General features: G+C 47.0%; 1 protein-coding gene across 5 annotated transcripts in view; it reads right to left on the bottom strand.

Annotated features, from left to right (window-relative positions):
• Positions 1–14,558, bottom strand: part of TSPAN9 (tetraspanin 9) — a 419,005-nt gene that overhangs the window by 217,420 nt on the left and 187,027 nt on the right. Inside the window, exons 4-5 of one of the 5 annotated variants that reach the window (XM_053256314.1) lie at positions 2,420–2,597; positions 235–379 (exon numbers count right to left, since the gene is read on the bottom strand). The exons of the other annotated variants lie outside the window; for them this stretch is intronic. The gene's annotated coding sequence lies outside the window, so the exon portion shown is untranslated. The remainder of the gene's footprint in view (positions 1–234; positions 380–2,419; positions 2,598–14,558) is intronic. 5 annotated transcript variants of the gene reach the window in all.

The following is a 14,558-nucleotide window of genomic DNA, read 5'->3' as shown; positions in this document are numbered from 1 at the left end:
GTAACCTCCCGGCTTGACTATTGCAATGCGCTCTACATGGGGCTACCTTTGTACGTAGTTTGGAAACTTCAATTAGTTCAGAATGCGGCAGCCAGACTGGTCTCTGGGGCAACCCGGAGAGACCATATTATGCCTATTCTGAAACAATTGCACTGGCTGCCGATATGTTTCTGGGCAAAATACAAAGTGCTGGTTATTACCTTTAAAACCCTGAACAGTTTATGCCCGAGTTACCTTAGAGAGCGCCTTCTTCTGCGTGATCCCCACCACACATTAAGGTCATCTGAGGAGGTTCGTCTCCAGTTACCACAAGCTCGTCTGGTGGCGACTCGGAGGCGGGCCTTCTCTGTTGCTGCTCAGGGGCTGTGGAATGCGCTTCCTGTGGAAATCCGCAATTTGAATTCTCTATTAGCCTTCAGGAGAGCCCTTAAAATGTACTTGTTTGGCCTGGGTTTCCAGGGTTTTCAAATCTGTTTTAATATTTTAACCCAATTTTGGGGCTTTTAATCACTGTATTTGTTTAATTGTTGTTTTAAAATGATTTTAAATTAATTGTTGTTATATTGTTTTTAATTTATTTTAGCTCTTTATTGTTTTAGTGGTTTGTTTTAACTGTAAACCGCCCTGAGCCATTTTGGAAGGGCAGTATATAAATCAATCAATCAATCAAATAAATAAATAAAACTTATGAAGTCAATAGATTTTGAACAGTCTCCAATTCAAGGATGTTTTTGTCATGCTATATTAGGAGGACTACCACTGTCACCTATAAGACTTTTAAATTGCACCAATACCACGCAGAATCAGAAATCTATTCCTCAAGACTTCAGGAATATTTTCCTGAAACAGTTTTGCTTGTGCTTCACTTTATGCTGCCTTTTCCTCATCACATTTATCTCCATACTGCTGCACTTTGTCCAGATCTATTTCATCCCAAATAATCCTCTGTTCATGACTTCCTTTGTCTTTGTACTTTTAGGAAAAGGTTCACATCCACCCAAAATATTTTCTGCTTTTCTTTCACTCCTCCATTTAGCAGAGTGGAACTAAGACTTTACAGCAAAGTGTAAAGGGCCAGCAGATATCTGCAGTTTAGGCTCACTGCCAGCCTTTAAGAGAGCCCTAAAAACTTGTTTGGCCTGGCCTTCCAAGGTTTTTAAATTGTTTTTATACTGTTTTGAGCACTCTTTTAAATGGTGTGTGTTTTTGTATCTTTTGAATCTTGTTGTACACCACCCAGAGCCTTCGGATGGGGTGGTTTATAAATGTAATAAATAAATAAGTAAGTAAGTAGGTAAGTAAGTAAGTGTTAAGCCAGGGTTCCCTCCAGTTCACACATTCTCCAGTCATCCCCAGATACAATTTATTGTGGCTGGGGATGATGGAAATTGTAGTTCAGCAACATCTAGAGTACCACAGGTTGGGAACCCCTGCATTAGACAATTCAGTCATTGTGCATTATGGTCCTATAGATTAAATTAATTATTTTTAAAGGCCTCCATTGTTTAAAAAGACGCCTCAATTACTCACTCCTCTACCTCAGAACAAGCAGCAGAAACCAGTGCAGCCAGGAAGGTAGGAGACTCCTCCAGCTGCCAAGGAGCCCAACCAACCCCTTTATTTCCTTCCTGGACAGAAGCTGGGCTGCATGAGACCATGAGCAGAGGCGCACTTAGCCATGGACCATGGGGATTTGGTCTGTGGCCTACTGTCTTCTGAGGAGCCTCCAAATGTTCTGGGGGCTTCCTCAGAGCCGCTGCCTCCCTCCCCCAAGTGCCCACACACCATGCCCGCTGGACAAATCAAATCTTTTTTTAAAAAACTGTTTGACCGATTGGGCCATTCCAGGCCCATTTTGGGCCTCTGCACACATGCATACGCAGAGAGCCTCTAAATGGGCCGAAAATGGCCCAACTGGCCCATGATAATTTGGGAGGCAGGCGGGCTCAGAAAAGGAGCTCTTGCCGCTGCCTCCCTCCCCCGAGTGCCCACACACCTGCTGGCAGCTCCCGTCCCCACCGTGCAGCAGCACTTTAAAATATGTTTTTTAAAAGGTTTGACTTGACCCCAAACCCCACCCCCAGCCCTCAAGCGGGGGGTGGGGGCACTCCGAAGCCCTTCAGGTCTGGGCTCCAAAATTACCTAGGTGTGCCTCTGACCATGTGTGCAGGGAGGGTGTAGGGTCATATACCCTGCCAGTTTCAACTGGTCTGGTACTGACTTCTTCACACACCCCAGTCTTTCCTGTTCCATGTTTTTGGACAGAAATAGAAAACTACCTTGGAAAGCAAAATGGAACATTTAGTCTAATCCCAAAAGACAGAATTTTCTAAGAGGAACCTGGCCCATTTTCTGAACGTCTGAATATGTTGAGCAAGTTTCATTAATAAGGTAAATAAACTAACATTTATTACCTCACCTCTATAAGTATTTAATGTGCAGCAAATCTTGCTCCTGCAATAAAGTTCTTTGAAGCCCCTTTGCTCCCCCAAATGAATTGTTGTGGAGTTGCTCCTGGAGGTACGGTGAGTTCACGCTCGCTCTCTCTCTCTCTCTCTCTCTCACACACACACAGTCGATCAGGTCTCCATATACTGCTGTTAACAAGCACATTTATGGTATATAATTAGAAGTTATAAACCCTATGGATGATGATTTTTAAAACGATTCAAATTAAAACGTTTGTTAAAAGGTTGTTTGCAGCCTTTTGTCATAAATCTGTTACGGCTAACCCAATAGGATTTACAACCTTCTTCAGCACTCCCCCTGTGAGTTAACAGAAAGTAGCAGAGAAACTGCATGAAGGAAAACAAAAAGGCTCACAAAGAAAATAGTAAATGAATCAAGTCCCCTGAACTGAACTAGGTACACACCTCTAACAATAACTGAGTAATAACTGAAAAGAACACGACAGAGCAAGGAATGAAAAAGAACAAAGGACACCAGAGCAAGGAATGAAAAAGAACAAAGGACACCAGAGCAAGGAATGAAAAAGAATAAAGGACACCAGAGCAAGGAATGAAAAAGAATAAAGGACACCAGAGCAAGGAATTAACGGAACAAGAACACAGAGCAGGAAAGAACAGAACAAGGGCAAACAGGAACTCAGAAAAGTTGAGAATTCAAAATAGAACACGGTCCGCAGTCAGAGAAAGTTGCTAACAGCATTGGTGGAAATCACAGACTGCTTGATATATGGCTCAAGAGAACCAGCAGCCAATCAGGCTTCCCTGAGTCAGCACTTCTGCTTCCTCTCTTGTGATCTCCTGCACCTGCGTGTCTCCCACTGAGCTTTCCTCTTGAGACGTCTTCTCAAGACAGGTGAAATCCCAGCCACCTCCTGATCAGCGTGCTCCTGATCAGAATTCATGTCTGGCAGCTGTTCCTATTCCTCAGCTCCAGAGTCTGGTCTCCCTGCCAAATCATGTTGCTGTCCCTCTGAGCCCTCACTAGCAGGCAAATCCTCCCGTTCCTCCTCTGACTCTTCTGAGTCAGAAGTCTAAGCCATGGCACCTTTATTGACTTATCATTCACTTTTGATTTGACTGATAGGCAAGATTCCTAATATTTACACACACACACACACACACACACACACACACACACACTCATTCCCCGACCCCAGGGATTATAAAATGAGAGTCAGGATTATTTGGAAAGTTAGTGAGGAAGGACTTCCCTTTCCAGAAGCTGTACTGATTCTTTTTCAGCAAGACATGATTTTCTCTCTGCATTATAATTTAATCTTTAATAATAATAATTTGCACAGAACAGATGCTAAGCTAACTGGCCTGTTATCTCCCAGATCCAACACCCTTTTTAAAAACCAGTTACTTTGGTTGTTTTCCAATATTCCCTAAAATTCTATGAACATTCTAGGGACAAATTCCATATTTTTGTTAAAAGTTCAGTAAATTCCACATTTAAGTTCTTCAAGGATTCTCAGGTGGGTATCATCCAAACCTGATGATATGTTAATTTTTTAATTTAATAAGCCTTAAGACTTGTTACCTCTATTTAACTGCATTCTTCAGATTCCTTCCCCGAAAAAGTCTGCTTAGGCACAGATTTTTTTTATTTTTTTTATTTTACATTTTATATCCCACTCTTCCTCCAAGGAGCCCAGAGTGGTGTATGACATACTTAGGTTTCTCCTCACAACAACCCTGTGAAGTAGGTTAGGCTGAGAGAGAATGACTGGCCCAGAGTAACCCAGCTAGTTTCATGGCTGAATGGGGATTTGAACTCGGGTCTCCCCGGTCCTAGTCCAGCACTCTAACCACTACTCCACGCTGGCTCAGATACCTGTACTATATCTTCTGCAGTGAAGCCAAGTCACAAAGAATTAATTGGGGTTTACTGCAATCTCCTATCCTTTAGCACATTTTTCACTCATACGTCATTTAACAAGCCAACTGTCTTTCTGCTGGATTTTCTGCTTCTAAGCACAGTACTGATTACATATATATTATTGGTCTTAGTGTGTTTATGTTCCTCAAATTCTTTTTCCATGGTTGGATAAGGGTTTTTTTATTTTCTGATGGGAGTAGTCCTTTCTTTTATAGCTTCCTGGATTCTGATCATTTACCATAACGGCATTCTCTTGAACTCAATGGTACATTTCCTAGTTTGTGTCATACATTCTAACTTGAATTCTATTAGTGTGGATTAAAGAACTTCCAAGCATGTTGCAGAAATCTAACCCTTTTGACTTCCTTTTAAAAAGTCATTTTTTAAAGGGTTCCCTTTTGAAATCAAATGTGACTGTATTGGACTTCCTTGATGACCTCCTATCAACTGAGCGCTTGTATTTTGTACTTGTGAAGCCTTTTCGGTTAGATGATGTCATTTTTATTAGAGCCTGTCCTAGCCCTGTGTTACTGGGAATATGGGCCATCCCTAGAATATGTAAAAGAGACATTATGTACATACATACAATTCTGTTGTTTTGCGTTACACCCAATGCAATCCAAGATCATTCTCCTGGAAATGCATTTGTGGAGTTTCTAGAAGAAACTATTGATTTTAAAATTCATAATTTACACCAGTCAGCAGAGATTCTCTGGATATAAAACTAGTGAAAGGTCTGTGACCTGAAAGAGGTTACTGAGTAGCAAGTCATTAGTTACAACAAAAGAGCATTTCACACCATCTCCTTGCTTCCCCCACACACTGTTTTAAATAAATACTACTTTCTCACAGAGCCCTCTATGCTGCCCATCAACGGTTGCGGTCAGTGCTTCCCAGACAGCACCTTGTGCTGTTTTTTATACACACCAGAGCCTTTCAGTCCAATCTATACAGATACCGCAGTTCTGGCCCCTGGCTAATGCATCGGCTGTCTTTAGAGAGGCACTCTCAAACATCAGTGGACTCTAATTGGACTTTTTAGAATACATCAATAATCCAACTACATCATAAGAACAAAAAAGGATGCTCATTACTAGGTCATGCATGGGTATCCGAGCTCGCAGGGGCTCATCTCCAAATTCATCTTTGTGTACTGTTTCTAAATAACCCCCAATTTAAAATTTAATTAGAAGAATGTAAATACAACAGCTTTGGAGAGGATAATAAAATTGCTTATATTCTATATATAATCTATTGTTTCCCAGATTTACGGACCTGAGTCAGAGGTTTTATTTTCTTCTAAATAAATAAATAAATAAATTTTAAATTGGAAGCACACTTCACTCTTCAATTCAAAAGCATGCATACATTTGTTTATTTATTTGGGTTGGCTTCCAGAACAGGCAGGCATTTATTTATTTTTTTTGCAACTGTGGGACAGACAACTGGTCTGTGGAAGGAGAACTCAAGCATGACTTGTCCCCTTAGCTAAGCACGGTCTGCCCTGGTTGCATATGAAAGGGAGGCTAGAAGTGTGAGCACTGTAAGATCTTCCCCTTAGGGGATGGAGCTGCTCTGGGAAGAGCTTCTATGTTCTAAGTTCCCTCTCTGGCATCTCCAAGATAGGGCTGAGAGAGACTCCTGCCTGCAACCTTGGAGAAGCTGCTGCCAGTCTGTGTAGACAATACTGAGCTAGATGGACCAATGGTCTGACTCAGTATATGGCAGCTTCCTTTGTTCCAGCTAATAAAGCTTCCTGGTATCTTATACTCCTTGTGTCTGGGATCTGTGCCTTCTGGGCAATGGTGATGCTTCTGGGACCCCTGTACTTGTAAGCTACAGTGATGGCTCTATCAAAGAATAGGGATGTGCACGGAACCACGGAGGCGCGGTTCGGCACTGGGGGGAGTCTAGCTTTAAGGGCGGAGGGGTAGTACATCTCCCGCCGCTCTTTCCCCTCTGGTGCTGCACTTAAAAGCAAAGTTTTTAGGGCGGCAGCGTTCCTCCCTGCCACCCCTGGCACTGTCGTTGCCGCACGCTGCAATGGGCGCATGCATGCTGGCAACTTCCGCTTTTGCCAGGCCACGACGGAGCCAGGGGCAGCAGGGAGGAACGCTGCCGCCCCCAAAACTTTGCTTTTAAGTGCAGCGCCAGAGGGGGAAGAGCGGTGGGAGACGTACTACCCCCCCTTAAAACTAGACTCCCCTGCCCCCCCCCGCCAGACCGCCGGACCGGCCAGGTTCAGAACCGGTTCGGAGTCATCTAACATGGCCTCCGGACCAGTTCGTGCACAGCAATATCAAAGAATACTGAAATACTCCCTCCTTTGGGATGATGTCACTGACTTTCTATTGGCACAGAAATGGGGAATCAATGCTGCAGCCAAGCCAACACACTGGCTTAACTTTTTCAATGCGTACTGCAGTCCATCTCATATGAACATAGGAACTGCCTTATAGCAGGTCAGGCCATTGGTATCTTTACAGTAACCAACAGCAACTTTAAAAGGTCTTAGACAGGCACCTTTCCAAACCCTGCTACCTGGATCCTTTTAACTAGAGGTCTCAGGTCCACCTCTCTTCTGGAAGAGAATGAAATCAGGCTTTAACCCTGTACCTTGTGCATGGAAAACAGCAGACTCACAGCATCATCATGCTATAGCATATTCTCTCACTGGTACACAGTTTAAAATCCTTTATCTAATCTGCTGCTTCATTAGCCACCTGCATAAATCAGAAAGGATTTATTTTTGAATAGTACAAAGCGCATTTTCTGAAACTTCAGATGATATTCCATTTGGAGTGATAGTCAAGATGGTTCAGAGATGATACATGCTTAGCTGATGGGTGCTCAACTAAACCTTAGGGGTTAGAAAAGAATTTTCTTCCAAACTAAATTGAATACCCTCTTTCCAGAAAAGAGTCAGCTTTTGCAGAGTCATACAGATATACATTATCAAATTAGGCTCCTGGCTTTTGGTGGGGTACCCTTTGATCTTTCCTGATGTCTGCTTCATGACCAAGGCAGTCACAGCTAAACAGAGTAGACCTTTCAGATTTACTTATTGGGTTAGTGAACTGACCCCATTACCAGAGAGCTGCTCAGCTTAATAGGGTCTCTATTAAACTCTTGTAACACTCAAATTTATTAAGACACTCAACAGTGACTCTGAGTTTTGAACTAAAAACTTCATGAACTGAAGTTGGGACTTAAGCAAGCTACCTTTGATTTTGAATGCAGGCCTCGTCATTAACAGAAGGGAATAGAGGGGTTCAAAAGGGAATAGAGGGGTTCAAAAGCAGCTGGCAGACAGAATGATGCTTCTAGATTGAACAATCTGGCCCTCTGCCCTTGCTTGGCCAATACAGCAATATCTTCTGATTGCTGCTCAAGCCTTAGTTCTGGTTCCAGTTCAGACAGCAGGGATTTTGATTTGGGAAACACCTCTCCCAGGTCTAGAGCTAGGTACAGCAACCCACCCTTCCATTATCTGGCCAACACCACACTGTAGCTTCCAATTGGCTGCCAGCAACCAGTAGCCTGATTGGGTGTTATATTTAACATCATGGGTTAAGTGACCATCACCATCAGTGCTTCCCGAGAATAGCTTAGTTTGTCATTCTTGCACCACTTCCCTTTCTTTTTCCAACTGATAGAAATTTTTCCACCTCCTTACTAACACCACATGGATAATTAACTATTTATCTATTTATTATTTACATTGTAATGGTGCAGCAAGGAAATAATTTGCCTAGCAAGCAAGAGGTTGCCGGTTTCAATCCCCGCTGGTATGTTTCCCAAACTATGGGAAAACACCTATATTGGAGAGCAGCGATATAGGAAGATGCTGAAAGGCATCATCTCATACTGATGGTAATGGAAATGGCAATGGTAAACTCCTCCTGTATTCTACTAAAGAAAACCATGGGGCTTTGTGGGTGCCTGGAGTCTATATCGACTTGACGGCGCAACTTTACCTTTACTGCCCTTTGTCCTGGGACCTCAGAACAGTGAACAATGAATTTAAAACAACTAATTATATAATAAAATGTTATTTAAAATACACTAAAAATCAACAAATATAGATATAACCAACTAAAATAAAATCAGGGGAAAGCTACTTATTGGCCAAAGTCCATAAAGGGCAGCCTTCAATCTTCTCTGTAAGATTGTGGGTAAGGGAGCCATGCAGATCTCATGTGAGAGTGTGTTCCACAGCCTGGGCACAATCACTGAGGGGGCCCTGAATTGGGACCTCCGCTAACTTGGCAAAGGACCCCTGCTTGGGGCCCCCTTAGGTCCCCTGTTAACTTGGCAAAGAGGCACTTTCTAATGTGGAGATTCTCTTTATTTAGCAGGGGGAGAGTAACTGGCCCTATCCACCCCCAGCACAGTACTTCTAGTGACTGTTGCTGGTGTGTGTCTTATGTTTCTTTTTAGAATGTGAGCCCTTTGGGGACAGGGTTCCATCTTATTTGTTATTTCTCTTTGTAAACCGCCCTGAGCCATTTTTGGAAGGGCGGTATAGAAATCGAATTACTACTACTACTACTACTACTACTACTACTAGACAAGTGAGCTTCAGTAGGCATCAGTAAACAGAGCAGAGCCCTCCTGGCCAACCTAGTGAGCTGGATAGATTCAGGTGGAAGAAGGCCTTAAAATCATCATTATCATCATCATCATCAACATCACCTACTTTATTTGTTAGCTGCTCCATAACAAACTGTTCTCTGGGTGGCTCACAACACAGCATTAAAAACACATAAAACACATGAAATCACAACACACCCCAAAAATAAATAAACACAGAATACAATATATAGTACAAAACAATTTTTTCAAAAAAATCAAGCCAATTTTTAAAATCAAAATTCTAAAAATATCTGGGGTCCAAATCATTTAGGGCTTTAAAAGTAAAAAATCAGCACCTTGAATTTTATCAGGGCAGTTTGGCAGCCAGTGCTATGCCTTCAAGATAGGTAGAAAATGCACACTGCAGGTGGCTCCGCATACCAGTCTGGCTGCTGCATTCTGTACCATCTGTAGTTTCCAAATGTGTTCTTAAAGCAGCCCCCTGTAGAGCTCACTGCAATAATCCAAATGCTGTATGACTGAGGAATAGGGAACAGAGGCCAGATCAGTCTTCGCAAGGAAGAGCCAAAGTAGCCAGCCAAAGCAGTACAAAGGTACTCCAGGCCACGACTGACACCCAATTCCCTAGGAGAGGTCCTGGAAGACCTGAAACTGCAAACCCGCTCCTTCAGAGGGAGAGCAACCCATTCCAAAACAGGCCACAACTTCCTATTCCAATCAGTCTTTTTACTAATCACCATCATCACATCCATCTCTTCTGGATTAAGTTTCAGCTTGTTAGCTCAAATCCAGCCCACCATGGCCTCTAAACCCCAATGCCAAATCTCCTCTATCTCCCTGGGATCAGATGACATAGAGCTGGATGTCATCTGCTTATTGAGGACACTACAGCCCAAATCTCCAGATGATCTCCCCCAGCAGTTTCATATAGATGTTAAACAAGGGGGAGAAATTTGATCCTTATAGTACCCTACCCCACAGGCCCACAGCCACAGGGTCAAGTAGCAGTTCCCGAATATCATCTGCAGAACCCAACCCTCCAAGTTCTACTGGAACCAGTCCAAAACTGAGCTACCCAGGCCCAATTCAGAGAGGCAAATAAGAAGGATATAATGGTCATTGGTATCAAGTTGCTGAGAAGTCCAGCAGAACCAACAGAGACACATTTCCCTATCTGGTTCCCAGAGTGCAGTTGCATCCATTCAAATAATTACACACCTGGACTCGAAACAAACCACCCAATGTGCAAGCCAATTTGTTAAAACCAGCCGGTGGTTCCGTTTGTGCCCTAGAACCAGGTCGAACCAGTTTGACCCAGTCCAGGATGCTTGCAAAGGCGTATCCAATAAGGATTCCTCTTTACAAGCATAGGGGGAACCCTGAGAGTTTGAAAAAGGGTGGGTGGGTGGCAGGAGGCCACCTTACCCACTATGTTGACAGAACGGTTCCTCAATGCTGGAGGCTCCCCTAGGCCCTGCCGGTGCTCCCCCACATCAGAGCAGGCCAGTATCCCAGTTTGGGCCTGTGCTGAGGCCATTAGAGGGATCTCTGCACATGTATGGAGGCCATTAGCACCACCACAAATGGCCTCTGCGCATGTGCAGAGGTCACTCTAATGGTCTTCGCACTTGCACACAGGCCTGAGTGGCCTGTGCTGAAAGGGGGAGCACCGGTGGGGCCTAGGGGAGAACTTGTTGGCCTGATGCCACCGAGGAGCCATGCCACCACGGTGGTGGGCAAGGTGACCCCCACTTTTCAAACTCTAAGGGTTCCCTCAATGCTTGTAAAGCGGAATCCTTACCGGATCCCCCTTTGCAAGCTATCAAAACCAGTCAAACCAGGCTGAACCAGTTCGACCTGAACTGGGCCCAATTCAGCTTGAACTCAGGCTGGCCCCACTTTTTGGAGTTCCCAGCAACAAGCTCAAACCAGTTGAACTGGGCCAGTTCAACATGGAACCTGATTTGAATAGAACCAGTTCACACCCCTACACCTTGGGTTTTAATGCTTGCTTGCATTTTAAAGCTAAGTCACATTACAGTACGGGGGTGAGGGACACATTCAGTTTGAAGTAAGGGAACACAGCTTTCAGCTTGCTCCAGAGCTCATGTCTGCTGTCCTTAGTCCCCAGAGAGTCCCAGTTAAGGGAAGGAAACAAGGAGAGGGTAGAGGCAGGCAGGGATGAAGAAACTGCAATTTCTCCCTCGAAGTAGAGGTCACGGCTCACAATGGGTAATCTTCCGCTCCTTGCTCCAGATAGACAGTAAGTCTCAGGTGATTAGATAGGTGATGATCCGTCCCCTTCTCCCAGCATGCCCAGGTGCACTTCCCCAGTTCCTTCCTGTCTTAGCTCCTGAACAGACGCACCTGGGCAGGCTCCTTCCCGGGACCATCCTTTCTATTCTTTTGGTGAGCTTTCCTTTCATTTACATGGATCTTTCTCAGGTGGGGGATACCCTACAGGGATCCCTTTCAGAGAGCACCGGGGAAGACCCAAGGGAAAGAAAGAAAAAACCTCATAAGAGGTGCCACCATGCTTCTTCCCCTGAACCACATGGTCAGGGAAAGAGGAAAAAGAACTTTCCCAAAGGGAGGAAAAGGGAGAGCGAGGCTGGGGGGAGGAATCTGGCTACTCTGCCTGCTCTGCGGCTGAGTGAGAGGATTTTGGTTCAGACCGCCTGCAGCGATTCACTGCGGCGGCTGGGAGACCAGAGAACACACTTGGTTGGCGGGCCAGCTGGGGGGAGCAGGTCCCTTCTCCCCCTCGCCCCCCCATGCCCATCCACACCGAGCTATTCCTGGGGAGGGGCTTCAGGCCCCCTCCCGGTCCACCCCTCCCCCAATTGCCCTCCCCTGCCAGGCGGGACGATCGGCAGAGAGGCAGCCACAACCACCTCCACCCACCCCCCGCCGGCGGCGCTGATCACTGCCACAGCCACTGCGGCTGGGCGGGCCGCCGCCGCTAGGGAGCCCGCATCCGCTGGGGAGCCCGCCGCCCTTGCGGCCGCCTCCACCATTTCGGCCACCTCCGCCTTTTCGGCTGCCTCCGCCATTTTGGCCGAGGCCGCCTCCATTACACCCACCATGGGGACCGCTGCCTCGGCAGAGCCCACAGCCACGCAAGGAGCGCCCCTTGCCGAGCGGACTGCTGCCTCGGAGGAGTCTGCCGCCATTGCGGCCGCTCCCGTTCTTTCGGCCGTTTCTGCCTTGGCGGCTGAGGCCTCTTCCAGTATGGCCGTTTCTGTTTGGGCCGTCCCCCCTGCGGGGTCCGCCTCTGGGGCAGCTGCAGCCGAACTGCCCCCATCGGGCCCCACAAGCGCAGCCATTCTGGCCTCCTCCATACTGCCCGCTGCTGAGGCTGCCACCATTGAGTGCTCCAGAACCTAGCAGAGGGGGTGACAATAGCACCACCTGCTGGCCAAATTGTAGAAGACACCCTTTTCGCTCCACATGGCCATGACTACCTTATAACCAGAAACCAACCGGGGGCAGGCCCTGTAGCCATGCAAGGGCTGCATAACATTACCCAGGAGCCTACCGGCAGATCCACCTGGGTGCATCAGACTGGACTGGAAGTACCATACATATGGGCGCGGGGGATGGCAACCCCCACCAGGTTGAAGCAGCAGGGCGAAGTCTATGGACTTCTCACCCTTGCATCTGGTGACGATAGGCGGGTGGGCGAAGTCCATAGACCACTCACCCACGCCGCGGGTGCGAGAGCACAAAACATATGCCAGGAGGATGTCTTTCTAAGGACAACCTTCTGCAAGAACAACCCGCACCACCTGACGAGTCCTTATGAATCCAGGTATGAGCACCCCTTACTACCCAATCGACACCAGGTAAGTGTCGCATTTGGGGACTCAGAGCAAATGCAGGAGAGAGCGCAATGGGTGCGGGAAATGATGGTAAAAGAAATGAAGGCGAATGCCAAAGCGCTTTCACGCTCTGTTAAAGAAGCAGTGGCCAGGGAGATGAGAAAAGTCTCTAGTCTACCCCAGTGTGCTTCTCCGTAGCTGTGTGCATCTCAGTGTGCTTCTCCGTAGCTGTGTGCTACAGCCGGGAGGACATAGAATAGGTCCCCTTCCTCCTCATCCGAGGACAGGCCGGAAAGAACTCACCTCCGCAGTCGCACATTAAGGCACAGACGCACCTCAGAGGGCACCTATACTGGCAGATGAAGCATTAGAGCAAACCAAGTGGGGGTGGGTGGGGAGGGAGACATCCCCACACCGGCTAACAGTAGACACCCCTCAGTGCCAACCCCTAATCCGGGGGACCACAGCGAACCCGAGGAGTCTGATAAGGAAGAAAGGGAACTTTCTGAGGAAGAGACCCCTCAGATTCTGAGCCCCATCCTGAGATTGTTCTCCCAGGACATGTATGAGGTGATGCTATCCAAGGCCAAGAGGGTCATTAACGCTGCAGCCCCTCAGCCAGCGTCACAGGAGACATCAGGCCAGCTGGCACTAGATGTTTTCCCTGTAGCAGGGCACCAACGCCCTGTGGTACCCTTCCCGTCACTCTTCCGGAATACCATGCGGGCCGAATGGGCTAATCCCACAGCCATAAGACACACAAGTTTATTTCCCAAGAGGTTTTATGTTCTCCCTGATGAGGCGATGGCAGAGATCACAGTGCCCAAAACAGACCCACCCATAGTGGCTCTAGTGTCAGGGGCAATTGTGAATAGGGAAGGGGATGAACAACTTAAAGGCCCTGAGGATAGGAAAGCGGATGCCCTCCTACGTAAGGCCCATGAGGCGTCGGCTGGCTCCATCAGGGCCTCGACCGCCACCTCCGTCATGGCACGTGCATCCGTTTTGTGGGTGAAAGACCTCCTTACCAAGCTTGAGCCAAGCCAGACGGTGCTCAGACAAGGCCTTAACATGGCAGACGCAGGCCTGGATTCTATTCAAGCCTCTTCTAGAGCAATGGCGGCTAACGTGGTGCTGCGCAGATCACTGTGGCTCAAAAGCTGGCAGATGGATGCAAAATCTAAATTCAACCTGGCCTCCACACCGTTCAATGGTGGCACCCTTTTTGGTGAGGCGCTAGATGAAGTCCTGGTAGAGACACAGGACAAAAAGAGGGTTTTTGTCTTTTCACGGGCCATAGAGACTCACGTAGACCCTTTCGCCTTAACCGACATTCCTTTCATCCCTACAAGCAAGGTACCGTTTTCCGGGGCCAGCGACAGAACCGATTCCAGGGACGATCCCAGTGGGGATCCAGTAACCACTGGCACCAGAAAAACAGGTCAGGCCAGCGACAACAGCGCTTCGCCGCCCCCCAGATGGGAGGACAGCAAAACCGTAAGCAAAACTGACTATTTACCAATAGGGGCCAGGCTGCAACACTTCACCACCAAGTGGGCAGCCTCCACAAAGGACAGGTGGGTCCTAAACACACTGGAGTCGGGCTACTGCCTGGAGTTCAACTCCTTTCCACGGGAACAGTTTCTAGTCTCCCCAAGGGCCAGGAACAAGATCAAATACCAACAGATGGAACAGGCCTTAGCCCACCTGCTACAGATTCGGGCCATAGAGCCTGTACCCTCGAATGAACTAGGGCGTGGCATTTACTCCATTTTGTTCTTGGTACCCAAG

The sequence above is a fragment of the Hemicordylus capensis genome, chromosome 5 (assembly GCF_027244095.1).
Source record: "Hemicordylus capensis ecotype Gifberg chromosome 5, rHemCap1.1.pri, whole genome shotgun sequence".
NCBI classification, from domain to species: domain Eukaryota; kingdom Metazoa; phylum Chordata; class Lepidosauria; order Squamata; family Cordylidae; genus Hemicordylus; species Hemicordylus capensis.
Note: the sequence above shows the minus strand (reverse complement) of the source record. Positions and strands in the feature narration are given on the sequence as shown.